Below are 17,654 nucleotides of genomic sequence, written 5' to 3' on the forward strand. Positions count from 1 at the left end.
TCTCAGAGCATAACCCTGCAGATTGCGCTTCTCGGGGGCTCACACCTGCACAGCTCCTCGATCACCGCTTATGGTGGCAGGGCCCACACTGGTTATCCGAAACCGATCGTTTTTGGACGCAGCACATAACGAAACATACTACGAATTTGGAACTGAAATCAATCAAAGCTAGTTCTCATGTAACGCAAACGCACGAAGATTGGGATTTACTAACGAAATTTCACTCTTACAACAAACTCAAACGAGTGACCGCACATATACTTCGCTTCATAAACAACGCTCGCATATCTGCTCAGAAGTCGAGTGCACACGAACGGCTGTCCGGACCGTTAACATGCTCTGAAATCCGCAAAGCCGAATTATCTTTGGTAAGGTATTCCCAAGCTAACGTTTTCCAACAAGAAATTTCTAATTGCAGGTCAGGGAAGCCAATACCGATACATAGTAGCCTCGTTCGTCATCAGCCGTTTTTAGACGACGCAGGAATTTTACCAGTAGGAGGTCGAATTAAGAACGCATCGTGCACGAACGATATACAACATCCGATTATTTTGCCCAAAAATTCACCGCTCGCTAAAGCAATAGCCGCTGAAACTCACATCGGTATGTTGCACGCTGGCCCGCAAATGATGCAAGCTGCTATACAACGTAAATTTTGGATCCCTGGCATTCGCAATTTAGTTCGGGGTACATACCGCCATTGTGTACGATGCAAACGCTTGAACCGCAAACCGCTACCGCAGCAGATGTCCGATCTACCACCTAGTCGCGTTACGAGTACGCGATGCTTCCTTCAAAGTGCGGTCGATTTTGCCGGCCCATATAACGTAGAGGCGCGAAATCAACAAAGGCGTACATTTGCTCATTTATATGTATGAGCACAGGCGCCATGCACCTAGAATTGGCCGGAGACCTCACGCCTGCAAGCTTTATCGCCGCATTCAAACGTTTCACCAATCGAAGAGGACATTGTCAGCATATGTTCTCCGACAATGGCACGAACTTTGTCGGTGCCGAAAGGGAGCTACGTGCCGCGTTTGAAAGGTGCGTTAACGACGACAAGTTGGCATCTTACTTCGCCAACACCCAAGTCACCTGGCATTTTAACCCTCCAAGCGCTCCACACATGGGCGGCTATTGGGAGGCTGGAATTAAGCGCATAAAGAATTATTTAAAACGCGTACTAGACTCCGCGTTACTATCTTACGAACAGTTTTCAACAGTCCTAACCGAGGTGCAAGCATGCGTCAATTCTCGACCACTCTGCTGGATACCCTCTGACTACAAGACTTCGAAGTGCTAACACCTGGGAACTTTATGATCGGCGAACCAATAAAGGGGTTACCGGAGCTTGACACAGAACATTTCAAGGTCAACCTTCATCATCGGTGGCAAGCAATCACAGCAATAAGGCAGCACTTCTGGAAGCGATGGCGAGACGAATATCTCGCGAATCTTCAGCGACAATCGAAATGGGTTCGTCCAACGCAAAACCTACAACGAGATGATGTCGTGGTTATACACGACAACAACGCTCCGCCCACTAAATGGAAACTTGGTCGAGTTCTCGACAGCTATACCGGCTCAGATGATCGCTAGTATCAACTAGTATCAACTATAAATTTCGCTGTGAAGACACCGCCAGAAATCTCTTAAGAATCCACGAGAAGTGGTTCTGAGTTTTTTCCCAAGGCGGAAATTCTATAAACTTCGCAACGAGGTGGTATAACTAATATATCGCTTTCCATTCCGTGAAGGATGGGAAGTGCGATCTTTTCAATGCCTATCCAGAAGGAAATGCAATTTGTTGCATAGCGAATATCGCATTTATTTGATTTTAGGAAATTCTTACCAAGTATTCCATTTGATGGCATGTTGAAATCATTTGCCGTCTTTCAGTGAGTTTTACAGCTCCGGCTCACGCTCAATTCTCACGGGAATGCTCTGGATCATTGAGAGACTTGAGAAGCAGATGTCGTGAAATTTTCGCACACGTGAAATGTGATAGGCAGATGTCGCCGCTGTTTTTCATTTAACTCATACGGCGAAATGCTAAGCAGCGACATCTATTTTTGAAAAAGTTGGTATATTAAGAGCCGCGTTGCCAACCTAAAAAGAAGTAATTAACAAATTATCTGGCTCACAAATTGAACCAGACTTCTATCTGGATTTATCTGGGTCAAATCGTTGTTGTTGCATTTACATGCAAAATTATTTATCTGGCTCAGGATTTTGCCAACGGATGATAGCTATTGTCTACTACGTGCAACGTATGTTTGATATAAACATTTTAAAAGTGTAAGTTAGTTGTAAAAGACCCTAATTTAGAAACTGTATCTGTAGTTACTCCAGTAATATTAATTGTATCATTGTTATTAATTGACACATTTTTATTGAGAGAAGAAATTTTAATTAACTCTCGGCTTGTGTATCGACTAGAAATGTACAAAATTTGTTAGAGCCAGTAATATTTATTTGTATAAAATCGGAATAATTTAAGTTAAGATAATAAACGTTTTTAGGAGAAAAACTGTGAGCTGAATCAGTTAGTAATTTGTCTCGTCCTCCCTCAGTGTTCGCTCCTGAGGGGCTTCCCTGTTTAAAGTCCGGACACTTGCATTTATACCTCTATTATTGGAAGTGTTAGAACCGTTATTATTGCTAGTACGACTATTGCTGTTATTATTATGATTATTAGTCTAATACCGATTTCCGCCTCCGGAACGGAAATTTTGCCTTTGATGGCCATGATTGAAGTTGTTGCCATAGTTACTGTTACTAAAGGATGGCCTATTTTGTCTATAACTGTTAAAGTTACGACTTTGATTTTGGAAATTTCGACCTCGGTTATTACTTTGAAAATTTCTGAAATTGTTATTATTCCGAGCCCTAAATGCTAAAACTTGGCGTTCTTTTATTTCATTTGATTGCTCTACAATCAGTTTAGCTACTACATCCTTGGAATCAGAAAAATTGGTTGAAGCGAGGATTGATTTGACTAAACTGGTTTTTGCGTTCAATCGGCAAACGTTAACTGTTTGCTCGATGGCCATTTCACGGGCTTTGGCCTGAGTAATCCCTTCGATAATGAGCGAACGCTCTAAAGAATCAGACAATTCCTCGCCGCGTTTTGCGAAATCCGTGTAATTATTATTATTGACTTGCAAAGCTGCAATTTTTCCGGCCACAACTTTGGAGTTGTCGGGTTTTATAAGGTTACGTAGTGCTATTTTTATATCATTAATTGAAAGTATTTGAGTTGGTATCGCTTCTCGAGCTTTACCATCGAGTTTGGATTTAACATATGAAATATAAGTGCCAGTTAAATTTTCGTCGACAAATTCTTCGATTAACTCAATTTTATTAATGAAAGATTCAAGACCTAGGGGCTCATCGCTATAATTTTCACGCATAATACCACCACACATGCTGATAAACGATCTTTTTTCCTCAGGAGTTGCCATATTTGTATCGGAATTAGGAGGATTTGAAATATATGCTTCGGGCAATTCCTCAAATCCGTGAAATTCTCCGGACAAAGAAATCCTAACAACAAGGTTTTTGTTTGTACTGGGCAAATATGTGGTTGAGCCTTCGGAAACTGGGCTTTTAAAATCAAGATTTTCGGAATCGGAACTTTCGTAATTAAAATTTTGGGAATTGTAATCTGAATTTTTGGAATCTGAGTCTTGCTCTGAAGTTTTGGGAACTACTTTCTTTTTTCTAAGAAATATATGTAGTAGGAAGCAAAAAATAAATATTTAAGTTGATTAAAGTCGAATTTGTAGAAATTGCTTACGAAAATTTAACAGAAATTGAAATTAAATTGAATGTTGTTGTGAAATTGAAAGAATTATCCGGAAATTTAATGAAGGACTGAATATTTAATGATAAATTGAATGTATATAGAAGTAATTTAGTTTAAATTGATTTCAAAGGAAAATATTTTATTTTGGTAAAAGGACTTGGCTGTTGATAACGGACGCACCGCTTTTATTAAAATTGTATGGTTTTTTTTTTATAGATACGGTCGCACCGCATCTTTTCAAACTTGTAATATAAATGTCCTCGGACGCACCGGGATTAAAAAAAATGTTCATTGGTTTTGCACGGAACCACCGTTTACGCAAAAAAATCTCTTGGTTATTTACGGAACCACCGCTTTATGCAAAAAAAATTTATGTATGTTTGTTTACAAACGCACCGTATTTCAAAAAAAGCTCATATTTGTAAGTATGTACGATTGCTCAAAAATTAAATTTTTTTCTCTGATTTATATATCAGGGGCTTCATAGCAAAACACGATAAGTGCAATCGACAAAAAAGAATTTTGTGGAATTAGAAAAATGTGCAAAAAGTATTGATCTGGTGAAAATACAATGTTTGCTGATCATCTTAGGTAGGTTAGTCTCACAAATCTCAAAATTAGATATTCGCATGAGAATAAGATTATGTCAAAATTCCGAAAAAAAAATATTTCTATGTACACTTATGCGCTTGAATTGAATCTCCTCAAATGTTCCATCTATTTAGCAATATATTATTCATATTCACAATAATATTTAATTTATTTGTTGTAGTTTACTTATAAAAAGAGAAAAAGTCGAAAATTTTAGAATGTAATTCATATGACAATTACTGAAATATGTATGCAATTTGAAATGATTATTTTGAATGGTCGCAAGTCGACAATGTGAAATTTTAGTGATATAAGTTTAATAAATTCGATATAGGTGTATTTCATCAAAATTTTAAAATTTAAAGTTACAAATTCCAAAAAGTTATACATACATACATACATAATTTTGCCGAATGATACTGCTTTGCTTTATGCTGCTGCTATTACCGCTGCTCCGCTTCCGTTGCTGACCGAATTCTGCTGCTGCTCCTAGGGGTTGCCTCTGCTGCTGGTTTTCTTCTACCGCTTTATAAGCCGTTGGTTAGCATATTTGTTGTTTTATGTATCATGGTATACTTGTAGTTTCGTGGTGGTATTTCGCCGTTATACTTGTCGCGGCGTGTTTTTGTACACTTGAAAAATGGTCTGATGCTCCGTTATTTAGCATACTTGGCTTTTGGTACAGTTTCCAACCCACGATATTCATATGTATTTATAAATTTTTTTGTAACTTTTACATTTTTAAATTTTTGTAATTTTTAGTTTTTGAAAAGGTTTTGGAAATTTTTATATATTTTTTTTTTGTAAGCGTTTTTATAGGTTTTTAAAGAGTTTTAAATTTTTTTTTTGTAAAGTTTTGCATTGTTACGTTTTTTTGGATTTTTTGTTTGATTTTATTATTTTTTGTAGATTTCTTAAATTTTTGTACTTTTCGATTTTAAACTTTGCTTGTAGCTTTTGTTTTTATAACAATTTTGTGTATATGTGTATTTGTTGTAATTTATTAATATTTCATTTTCTTCAGATTTTGTAATTTTTTTTTTTATTTTATTAAGAAAATTTTTTGGTTTCTCACTTTAATTAGTGGTACACCCACGCATGTTGGGAGGTTTTGGCCACGCGCCACATATGCAGGCCTTCGGCCCACGGTCGCCATGAAAGGTGTCCATTTTGGATGCCAGTTGCCAGTTGCACTCAGAGGTGTATTCAGTGCGCAAAGGCTGGGTAACGCAGTGCGGTTATAGGCTACAGAACAGCAATTACGTAAATTGCTCAAAAGCGTTACAGGTGATAATATGGATTCGATTCCTAGCACTGATCTTGCCATAGCCGCTCCTAATTCAGTTATCACTAACAATTCTAATACCGCCGGCGCTGCAGCCAAGAAGACCGCCGCTAATACTCCTGATATTAACACGGATGGTACTAATATTAACGCCACTGATGCTACCGACGTCACTGACGCTGCTGACATCCATAACACTGCCTTTGATGCCACCAATAATATCGCTACCACCGACGCCGACGTCGCTGCCGCTGCCGCTCCCAATACCACCGCCTTTTCTACTATCAATAATATCACTGCTGCTAGTATTGACATTAATAATGCCACCGCCGTCAAGCAGGCTGCTGCTATCAACGATTTAGATTCGGAAGTAGAAGCTCTAAAAAGACGTCTCGAAATACTGTCGCTGCGCAGGCAGATCCACGAGAATGAGGAACGAGAGTTGTCTCCAAAGTACAAAAGCCAGAGCCGACTGCAACTTGAAGATATTGAATACTCTCTCCCTAAGTTCAACGGTGACGACATAACATATCCCATTCACCAATTTTTACGTGATCTTGAGGAGACCATGGAGGCCTCAGGAGCGGATCAACATTTCCGGCTGCTTGCCTTTCGCCCGTCTCTGACGGGTACCGCTCGTGCATTTTTAACCACCACGTCTGCCATAAATTACAAAGAGTTGAAGGAGGCTCTACTAAGCGAATTTGACGTAGGAATTACGCGACAAGAAGTGTATAAAATGCTGTCGCAGCGGCGTTGGAAAAAAAGGGAGGAGCCTCTTTACCGTTATGTACTCACCATGCAGACAATAGGTAAGCGTGCAAACATTAGTGACACCGAATTAATTGACTTAATAATCGACGGTATCGGGAGCTCCACCCCGCATACACACATCCTCATGACGGCAAGGAGTGTGGATGAGCTCAAGACGCTAGTGAATCGATATCAGCACAAATATTTTGCGGCTGGTGGGACACAGTTGACGCAAACGAACAACCGACGTTAAACCGTGACGGGCACATAAAACCAAATTTCCCATTCCCGATACGACCAGACGGATCCTGTTTTCGATGCTGGAAGATGGGGCATGACCACCGCTCCTGTCCAAATCCAGCCAAAGTGGAGAGATAGCTACTGTTGCTGAATACGAAGACGACTTAGCAGACGAGATGGGTGTTTTCAATATTGTAAGTGTAGTTTTAAAAACAATCAGGAGTCCAATTTCTTTAGTGTACCTTCTCACTTTGACACCGGCAGCCCAATCAGTTTGATGAGGCGGTCACTGGTCCCTGAACAGCTACGGGAAAACCATTCGATTAGGACGGGGCCTAATTATAAAGGCATTGGGGGGAACAAAATTAAAATTCTTTATAAAATAAAATGTAATATTAAGTTTATACACAAGTTAAGAGAAATTGAATTAAATGTCATTGAAGATCGAAGGATGAGTATGCCGGTTATTTTGGGACGTGACTTTCTTAGCAAGTTCAATACTAGTCTGATTAGTGATCGGAATAGACATACTAGAGATGAGTTATTGAAAATGAGAGATGATGTTAAAAGTTATAAAAGTTTGTAACTGATTCCGACGCACACGTTGCTATTACTAAATCAAACTGGTTTGATGGTCAAAATCAAAATGACTACCCCTGTAAGTTTCAAGATCCTGCCGCTATTGACGTACCTGACGACCCCACTGCCGCTAACGTGCCTCATGACCTCACTGTAGCTGACGTACCTGACATATCCTGTATCGAAATTCCACATACCGAAAAGGACCTACACATCAGTACTAAGTAAACTAAGCAGCAGCAAAATCATTAGAACGGCTTATTAGAGATGCATACTTGGATTCGGGTGCACAACCTGAAGCATTAAAATACGAAATGAAGATACATCTGACGAGTGATATACCTTTCCGTTGTGCTCCCCGAAGGCTCTCGTACGCCGAAAAAACACAAGTGCAAACCATAGTTAACGAAGTCTTCCGAGATGGAATCATAAGACCTAGTAATTCGCCTTACGCTTCGGCAATAGTACTAGTTAAGAAGAAGAGTATACATTTTTGTTACCATATGTTGTGTCACGGTCAGGAATATTGCCCAATGACTCCTACATTAGAAGTATAAAAAATTTTCCAGTTCCGACATATACAAAGCAGTTACAATCGTGTACAGGTCTCTTTTCATATTTTCGCAGCTTTGTGCCTTCCTTTTCCCAAATTGCTAAACCGTCGCAGAATCTTCTTAAGAGAAACTCACCATATAACTTTGACGAAAAATGCCTCGATGCCTTTGCCGAACTCAAATCAAGATTAGTCAAGAGCCCAGTCTTGGCAATATTTAACCCGTCTAAGGAAACGGAGCTTCACTGTGATGCCAGTGGTATAGGATTTGGCGCAGTGTTGTTGCAACGGCAAGACGATAATCAGTTCCACCCTATATCATATTTTTCGAAAACAGCGTCAAGTGCCGAATCGAGATATCACAGCAATGAGCTGGAAACCCTATCCATCATATACGCACCTAGGAGGTTAAGGACTTATTTAGAGGGTATACCCTTCACTATAATAACAGACTGCAACTCATTGACTATGACTCTTGAGAAAAGACAGTTGAATTCTCGAATTTCCAGATGGGCACTTGAGTTCGAAAATTACGATTATAAGAAAAAGCACAGAAAAGGATCATCCATGGGGCACGTTGACGCCCTCAGATACATAATGCACAAGAGCGAGACAAAGATATTAGTTCTATACGGCGCCGACTAGAAAACGAGGATGACAGCGACTATAATTTAGTGGATGGACTCGTTTACAAAGTAAGGCCGGACGGTAAAAAGCTCTTTATGTACCCATTGAGATGGAACATAACGGTATACATCTGATACATTGGAAACTAGGTCACCTATCGGCGGAAAAGACTCTCGGAAAGTTAAAATGGTATTATTGGTTCCCAAACATGCGACAAAAGGTAGAAAAGTTACTTAGGAATTGCTTGAAGTGCATTATGTATGCGACACCACCACAGGCTAAAGAAAGGACTTTACATGTCATCCCCAAAACTCCACTGCCATTTGATTCTGTCACTTAAGTCAAAGAGAAAGCATATTTTGGTTGTCATTGATGCATTCACTAAATATGTAAAACTCTACCCAACTAACTCAACTAGCACTCGAGAGGTCACTACGGCCTTAGACAAGTACTTCAGTTATTACAGTAGGCCACGGTGGATAATTAGTGACCAAGGCACTTGCTTCACATCTCTTGAATTTAGTTCATTTTTGTCGAAGCGAAATATTGGCCATGTGCAAGTCGCAGTGGCTTCTCCACAAGCTAATGGGCAAGTGGAAAGAGTGAATAGAGTATTAAAAACCATGTTGGGAAAGTTAACCGATCCTATCAACCATGATGACTGGGTTAAAAAGTTGCTCGAGGTCGAATACGCAATTAATAACTCTGGATATAGCACCTGCCGGGATACCCCGAGTCGACTTCTATTTGGAGTCGAACAACGCGGAGTGGTGATTGACGAGTTCACTGAGTATTTCCAAGAGAAGACTTGCTCAGGCGAAGAACGAGACTTGGACCGCATACGCAAGAATGCACCCGAGTTCATTGCTGCCCGTCAAGAGTACGATACCACGCGGGCTTCCATAAATAAGGCTCAGAGCAGAACCTATGACGTAGGGGACTTTGTGGTAGTTACGAACCACTCCTGGAAGTAACAAAAAATGTATACCTTTGTACAAAGGGCCATACAAAGTGCATAAGGTGCTAGGGAACGACAGGTACGTCATACGCGACATAGATAATTGCCAGATTACCCAAATCCCATATGATGGCGTCATAGAGAGCCACCGAATGCAAATGTGGCGGCAACCCTCCGAGGTTTGCGTCGAGAATACAGAGAAGGATCCACTAGAAATAGGTTAAGCTTCCTTGTTGCATTTAATCGAGGTCGATCATGTATCAGGTTGGCCGAGTTGTAAATGTAACGTTAGCGGTATAATTAAACACGGTATGAACTTAATATAAGGAATGTATAATCTATTATAACGAATGCAACTCTGTATTTACTTGGTATTTAAACAATGAAAACAACCATGTATATGTATGTAAGAAAAGATAATAAAAAGAAAAAAAGGAAATGGTGACACTTCCGGTTTGGTCATAAAAAGAAGAAAGACGAGTTTTTAACTCCCTAAATTATATTAACTAATAGGGGCATAAAACAACTCAACTTTAAGACAACTCAACTCCTGTTTGGTATTACGAATTACAATTTATTTCAGTTGAAGTTGAATTGAGTTGCCAACTTCAGAAAGTGATGATTTGACAGATAAATGAACAGCTAATCAATTTGTGGCGGAAATTTAATTATTTGCAAAAGTGATTTTGTTATTAAAAGCTAAACGGATATTATATGAAATGTATTTTATAATGGCGAAAATGTTGGTGATTGACATGTCGCGAATACGGAAAACATTCGCGTGACCATTCCAATCCCTTGGAACTACCAAGCACCAAGTAAGAACATTTTTAAGTGACAAATGATGAGCTTCTAATGAAGTTATTTTGCAGATTTGAAAGGAAGCATTCTGCTCATTACTAAACAAAATTTAGGACCATTTCCTCATACGCGTTCGTATTTTAAAATTATGCGCCACACTCCGATTCCTTGCTGACGGCAGCTATCAAATATTCTGTGGAAATGATTTTGGTGTTGGACTGGTTTTAGATTATTTTTATTTATTTATTTATTATTTATTTCAGTCTATGGCTTTAAAGCTCTTACAGACTAGATAACAATGTTTAATTAAAATTAGATAATTATTTAATAGTATAGTACATAAGTTGAGTATAGACACAATAAAACTTACATGTTATGAAGAGATTGACCAGAAAATTAATCAGTTTGGAAATATATCAGTAAGTATTGTTTTAAAAGTAAACTTAGGAAGAGCAAAATCAATAGCTGAAGAATCAGACATGCGATTAAAGTCAGTCATAGCTCTAAGCAAAGGTGCGTTTGAGGCATAGAGGTTTCGGACACAATCCGTATAGAAAATAGGTACATTACGAAGAGGCCTTATAGGGATATGGAATCGGAGACTCCTAAGGAGACAAGGTGCATCAACTACACGATTAATGATGTCATAAACAAACGTGAGCGATAGGACAGTTCTTCTGCATTCCAAGGACTCTAGTTTGATAAGTGAGCACCTGGATTTATAAGATGGAATCGGTTCAGAAAAGTTCATCAAGCGCAGCGCGAACCGAACAAACGTTTTCTGCACACGTTCAAGCCTAACAATATAGCATTCATGATATGGCCTCCAAATAAAACAGGCATATTCCAGCTTCGAACGAACTAGTGCAGTGAACAATAACTTGAGGGTGTAGGGATCCGTGGAGTCTGTGCAGGAACGCCTAATAAAAGCCAGAAGTTAATACGCCTTAGAAATAGTAGAATTTATATGGGCCGTGAAAGAAAATTTCGAATCGAAGACAACACCCAAGTCCTTTATCTCGTTAAGAGTTGTGAGGTGGATACCATCAAGAGAGTAGGAAGTGGGAATGCGGCCACGTGATTTAGAAAAGTTTACAAGAAAGCATTTGCTAACATTTAGTGGCAAGTTATTGGCACAACACCAGACAGCAACGTTATTTAATCAGATTGAATTTTAATCACGTCATCAGAATTTGTGATTGTATTGAAAATATTTAGGTCATTAGCGTATAATAGAAAATTAGAGTGCTGGAAGCAGGTGTAAATATCGTTTATAAAAATTACAAAAAGTAACGGGCCAAGTATGCTACCTTGAGGCACCCCGGAGGTGGCTGTGAATGGGTTTGAAGAGTTATTGTCTATAACCACAACAGAGCTACGCTGGTGAAGGTACGATTTAATCCATGATAAAAACATCGAGTGGTTGCCCAAGCGGGCCAATTTATAAATCAGGATTGAATGACTAACTTTATCAAATGCTTTTGAGAAATCGGCGTACACCGTATCAACCTGACAACGGACATTAAAAGAAGACATGAAAAAATCAGAGAAGATAGCTAGGTTTGTTACAGTGGACCTACCGGCCATAAAACCATGCTGATTTTCAATGATTAGGGGTTTAACAGCAAAGTACATTTTGTGTTTCACGATGTACTCGAATAATTTTGAAACAGATGATAATTTTGCAATGGGCCTATAATTTGCGACATTGTTCTTGTTACCACACTTGAAAATCGGGCTGATGAAGGTTATCTTCCACGCATCAATAAATTCGCCACACTCTAAAGATTTGTTGAAAATTAAATTTATTATTGAGGAGCATATTTGTGCGAAGTGGATTGAAATCCAAACAGCAAAAATTGGATTGCCAGGAGTAGTGAATAGTATCAAACTCACGTTCACATAATTTCACTATTTTGACTGCATCCGAACTGCGGCCAGCATCGTCCAACTTCGGAATGTCGCTCCATAAAGTCAACAAGTTTTTCAACGTAATCCTTCGCTTAAACGTTGTTTTTTTCTATAAATGTGTACAAAATTGCTGATTATTGTTTGATTAAAAAAGGTTTAACTACCGGCTTTAAATTTTTTTTAGGTAAGGTTTTATGAGCCCGTGCACCATCTAACTGTTAACAAAGGTGGTATCAAAAGACGCGTTTCGATCTCCGTTTCTAGGATTCGAAAGCGGAAATTAAAAATTTTATTTCTGTGGAAAAATGTTTACAAAAACCCACGAAATGGCCCGAGAGGGTGCGAAATATGAGGCCCGATCCACAGTTTTTTTGCATAGAACATCTTTCTGCGTTGGCGGCCTTTGGCCGCGATTTGTAAAAATAACCCTGGGTGGGTCGAACGCCTTTCTGCATTAGTGTGTACAAAAAATTTGGCAAAATACAACAACCACATGAAATTAGATTTTATTAGAAATTTATTAGAAATTAAATTTTTAATTTTTGTTTTCGGATTCTTAAATCGGAGGGCGGACCGTGTCTTTTGATACCAACTTTGAAAATTTTTGTTGAAAATTAGGTGGTGAACCGTCTTGTAAAACGTTATATTTCTTCAAAACACCTGTAAATTTTATTAGACAACTGATAGTAATCAGTTGTAAGATTTTGACGTCTTTGACAACTACACTAACACAAGGTTGTAAACGGTAATGCCACAAAAAGTTGTTAGACTAGACAACTCAACCGAAATTTTTTTTTGACAGGTTGAGTTGTAATCTGTAATGCCAAATTGCGAAATTTCAACCCGACCAGAGTTGAGTTGTAAACGGAAATAGGGGCAGATATTTTTCATATAGATGCGTTTAAAACAAGCTTATCCATTCCAATATCATCACCACAATCAACCAAGGCGTTGCGTTCGTAAAAATGAAGGAACTTCAGACTTGGCAATTGAAGTTTATTACGCCTTACCTAGGGTTGGCTATACATTAGGGGACCATTTGGTTTTATTAGTAAACCAAAGGGGTTGACCTTAGAAATTTTGCGCATAGGTTCTCAGGGAGCTCCCCAACGAGAACCAGTGAGTAATTTATAATTTTTATTAACAATTTACTAGTAATTAGTTGTTAAAGTTACCATGGTATAACATCACTTTTTATCTACATAAGAACACTTTTACAAGAATTTTATACATAAGTACGCTCTATATATAAAAAATAGTAATAATTTAAAAACATTCAATAAAAAATTGCTAGAGCACTGTAAAACTCTCCCGCTAGCGTAAAAAGTTTTAATTGTTCTTATTTTTGATTTTTCATGTACGCACACATGATGGAGAATTCACAACCAGCTAAGACTTAAGCTGTCGAATGATTAACCGTAAATGGATCGCCCGACAGAAAATTCATACACAAATCATGGGGCACAACGTCCTTTCAGCGTAATTAGGGACAGGATTGGAAACATGTTCTTTCCGACTTTCCAATAAACATTACTCATCACTTTGAGTTATCAACCATAATAAGATAAAATAAGGCCAAACAAAACTTGGAACAGGGGGGATTGGAAACACGTCCTTTTCAACCTTCCATTACATGTTGAGCTGTGCTGATCAGAATCTTCATGCATTCCGACAGCGTCATAAATGAAAATATATGTTCAAAATTGTGTTGCCTTATGCTGGGAACACTGGAGGATTGGAAACGCGTCCTTTCCAACCTCCCTTAAAAGAGTGACTCCCACTTGTCCGTTTGTCATGCTAATAAATATGCTAATCGGAATCACATGGCATTCGGACAGCATATTCAACAGAACTAAGTAATTTTAATAATGAGTTGTATTTAGAAATGTAAGTTTTAGGCCTAAACAGCCGTAATAATAAATAAATTAAATTAAATTATAATGTTTATAAAACCAAAAAAAACTATTTTCATTTGTTTAAATTTACGTATTATTGTAAAATTTAGTAATTTATTTGTTTACTTTCCGCGAACACAATCATGCAGCCATTTATTGAAGTTCACATATAAGCCTTAAAACAAATTGAGTCGTTTTTTATTTATATATATTTTAATGTCTGGTAGCACCATATTTACTCAATTCACAGCGTTTTCTTACATTTTTTTGGTATCTTTAATATTAAACTGTGATCAAACTATAAGCCTCCTGTGGGTGGGGGGGTCACCCCCACCACCAAACTGTTCATGTGTCGGGGCTTTCTCTATCTGTGAGTTTTTACAGGAAATTGTGTCAACTTTGAAATTGTAATTCTGTAAAGCAAAACTGTGTGTCACGAAGTTTTTATCAGTAAATTTTCTTTTCAGTCAGTGTACATTATTGTGACATTCAAAACTCATACGCACTGTTGTAAAATAACTTTTTTCTTTTCAAGTGCAAATTTTATATGCAAATGAGTTTTCAATAAGTGTACATTTTTAAGTTTTCCACAGTGACCCCCTGTTTTCCCTAACTGTGAAAAACAGAAAAATTTACACTTATTGAAAACTCATTTGCACCCAAAATTTACACTTTAAACTTCTAATGCGATTCTGTAAAGTATTGTGCATATTTTTCTGTTGCATACAGAGCTGCTTCGGCTGTTTTTGGTAATAAGCCATCCTCAGGGTATTCTGTTTTTATTAACAATAAACAATAGCAATTACTTACAAACACACTCAATAACAATATAATTTTTTCTCTATATAATATTTATACCTTTCATGAACATGAAATGGTATATTAACTTTGGTCCGATGTTTGTAACGTTGAGATATATAGAAGACAGACTCACCATTAAGTATACCGAATTGATCAGGGCGACGAACTGAGTTGATATAGCCATGTCCGTCTGTCCGTCCGTCCGTCTGTCTGTTTGAACGCAAACTAGTCCCTAAAATTTTGAGATATCTCAATGAAATTTGGCACAAGGATGCATTTTTGTATTATATTAGACATTTGTCGGATCCGGTAGGACCGGACCACTCTAACATATATCTCCCATACAACCGATCGTTCAGATAAGACGATTTTGGTCATTCCTGCCGCAATTTAGAAAGTATAAACGTGAAACTCGGTGATATATATTCTAATATATCATCGAAGATATCCTGAAAAAATCACTTTGATCGGAGCTATATATAGTTATATCCCATACAACCGATCGTTCAGATAGAAAGATTTTTGGCCATTTCTCCCTTAATTTAGAAAGTATAATCGTGAAACTCGGTGATATATATTTTAATATATCATAGAAGATTTTCTGAAAGAATCACTTTGATCGGAGCTATATATAGTATATATCCCATACAACCGATCGTTCAGATAGGAAGATTTTTGGCAATTTCTCCCTTAATTTCCAATATAAAAACGTTAAACTTGGCGATATTTATTCCAATATATCATAGAAGATTTCCTGTAAAAATCATTTCGATCGGAGCTATATATAATATATATCCCATACAACCGATCGTTCAGATAAGGGGTTTTTTGCCGTTTTTTATTTTATATTTATCTTAAAAATCGTTTAGGTATGTACATTCATCTATTCACTATATATTTCTTATCATATACATCCGATTATTTGGAGATTATGAACGGGATAAGATTATTGTTCAGCCCCATTCATGAAAGGTATGAAATCTTCGGCACAGCCGAAGACAGTCCCGTCCTTACTTGTTTTTCATTGCACATTGACTCACCATGTAATGGTATTTACCAAAATATATTGCTAAATCAAAGAGGATAAATATAATAAGAGCCACCAGTCTGCTACGAGAGGCGAGTAACTCGCTGGAAATCAAAAAACTGTATGCCGAATGTTTTCTATGAGGGACATTTTTGAATTATCTCCCATGCGTGCGGTATAGGCACCTTATGCAAATGTGATTCTTGGAAAGAGAATAAATTAATTAATTAAATTAGGTTGAACTGGCCGGTCCATGAGGACCTCACATAGACTGAGTAGTGTTACCAGAAGTTTGTTTTAACGACCAAAATGAAAAACCCTATCAAAAACCAGGACCTATGTTATAAAACAACTGCGTCCTCTTGGCAAATACTAGAAGCTTCCTAGGACTCAACAAGTGCCTGATTCTTGACTGACAGCTGTATCACTCCTAATAGTTAGAGTCTTGGCTTGGCAAGCGCAGGGCACGAGCACAGAACGTGCTCGATCATTTCCTCCTCCAACCCGCACTTCTTACATCTGCTATCATTGACCACGCCTAATTTAAAGGCATGTGACGCCAGAAGGCAATGCCCAGTCAGAATACCCGTCATGAGTCTACAGTACTCTCTTTTTAACGATAGAAGCAACTTTGTTAGTCTAAGGTTGTAAGACCTACACAGAATCTCGAAAATTTACAGCCCCGCGCTTGAATCCACGCCTTTCCCGATTGGTCGATCATGTGCACCTCTCGCCTTTGCTTAATTCAATTTTGGACGTCTACGGAGCAATTTCAAGGGATGCGCTCTTTTTAGCTAGTTCATCTGCTTTTTCAGTCCCATATGCCCTGGGACCCAAAAAATATGTATTCTTATCCCTGTCCCGACTCTCTCCAGAGACTGCTTACACTCCAACACGCATTTACATACTGTACTAAGCGAGATTATTGCCTTAATTGCTGCTTGACTGTCAATATAAAAGTTAACACGGTCAGCTTAAGCTATTCTCTTCCAGTGTCTCTACTGCTTTCGTTACGGCTAATATTTCGGCTTGGAAAATGCTACAGTAATCCGGTACCCTGTAGGATCTGTTTCTTTCTGGATCAGCACAGTATACCCTCCTCCTTCACTACTTTGGAACCATCTGTGTACACATGTATCGCCTCCTACGCCATTTGAGCATCCTTGCCCCAACCGTCCACCTCTATTTTGGCCTTAAAATCTCCCTCAAAGCGCAGACAGGGAATCAGGTAGTCTGTTCGTCTTGTGATCGATGACGCGGTACTACTATGGCCATATGGTCGGCGCTCAAGCTGCTACAAGGCACTGAGCCTGGTTGCAGTTGCTAACGCTGTGTTCTTTGCTACCAGGTCTACAGGTGGAATGCGCAGATTGGCATACAGTTCAGCCGTCGGGGTTGAAAGAGAGGGCGACAAACCCCACGTACACATCAGTATTCTCTTATATGCATATAGTGCCGTTGAGGCCTCCTTCACCCTCTCCTTCACGCTGAGCTTTCATGACAGCTTACTGTCTAGGGTGATTCCTAGATGTTTTGTTCAAGGTTTCTCCTGCAGGGTCATCCCTCCTTACTTAGGCATGGTTCAATTTAGGACCTTGTACCTCTTTGTAAACAAGACCATATCCGTCTTCTCCGCATTGGCTTTCAACCCGACATAAGATGCCCATGTGTGGATATCCCGAAGCGCCCGATCAATCAAAGAGCTAATCGTTGGAAGGCACTTTCTACTTATGTCAATTGCAACGTCATATGCTTGAGCAGTAAGTTTTACGGGTCCCTCATCGAATCGCCTCGTAGCCTCGTACAATCCCCAATGTGATGTAAG

Source organism: Eurosta solidaginis, chromosome 2 (assembly GCF_040869045.1).
Source record: "Eurosta solidaginis isolate ZX-2024a chromosome 2, ASM4086904v1, whole genome shotgun sequence".
NCBI lineage: Eukaryota > Metazoa > Arthropoda > Insecta > Diptera > Tephritidae > Eurosta > Eurosta solidaginis.